The following is a 1,171-nucleotide window of genomic DNA, read 5'->3' on the forward strand; positions in this document are numbered from 1 at the left end:
ACACCTTTCAAACAAGAAGTCTTTGCTTTGTCAATAATGTATTCTAATATAACCTTCTTTGAAGGTGGGGTTAACCAAACTTAGGCTCTGATACCACCTGATTTGAAAATGGGGCACTTAGGCTTTTTGTCTAACTTACAAGAACCTCTCCCACTTCCAAAGCTTTAAATTTTCCCAACTCTTATTGATTAACCAATGCGGAATTAAGAAATGCTTGACAATGTAGGTGTATGGTGGTATTTGTTTTTAACTGATTACATGCTTTAATTTTTATTATTGTGTTGTAAGTTGATGTGCTTAAACTAATATATAAATGCATATAACAGTAAATAAAACATTTGAGACAATGCAGCAGTGAAACACACACAAAAACAACAATTTAATTTGGAGTTCACCCACAACTCTTGGGCTACATCTCTGTGAGCTCTAGTCAACTCAACTAGGCTCTCTGGGATTATGGTATAAGTCCTTTTTACAAGCTCTTGACTTAACTCCTATTGTTTTTCACATAAACAGTGGGTTCAGACACCATGTTATCCCTGGCTCTTGAAGCTCTGGTTCTTGGCTCTGGCTCTTGGCTCTTGGTTCTGGCTCTTTGGCTCTGTCTCTAGCTCTTCGGCTCTGGCTCTGGCTCTGGCCCTTCAGCCCTGGCTTCTCATTCCTCCCAATCTCTGGTGGCCCTCTCTAAATCCTCTATCCTTCGTATTATTTGTGTTTTTTTTATAACCTGTTTGGTTACCATTTTTCCTTTTTGCGTGGAAACCCGACTGTTCATATAAAGAATCAGTTCACAAATAAACGAAACGGCGGGTGTGGGTAACCTGACTGCCCTAGCCTTTTTCCGTTATTAATCCCCAAATCAAATACATAACTTATTACATAGAAGAATCATGGAAATACGACCTGAACGACTCAAGACTAAACTCAAATGGAATTAGCCGCATCATAATCCTTTTCGGGTCCACATATTGCAAATCACCTGTCACTTGGCCCATGGCCAAAACCGAAAAAAACCACAAATAATGGAATATATGGGAAATACAAAGAAATCTGCATGAAATGCTCAAGGCCGGAACTCAAATGGCATTTAACTGCATTAATAAATCCTTTCAGGTCCATGCATCCCCATCGCATACCACAATCACTTTGCGCATTGGATACGAGTCATTGC

Source organism: Pinus tabuliformis, chromosome 2_1, assembly GCF_031772625.1.
Source record: "Pinus tabuliformis cultivar Carrire ecotype Pingquan chromosome 2_1, CPIR1, whole genome shotgun sequence".
NCBI lineage: Eukaryota > Viridiplantae > Streptophyta > Pinopsida > Pinales > Pinaceae > Pinus > Pinus tabuliformis.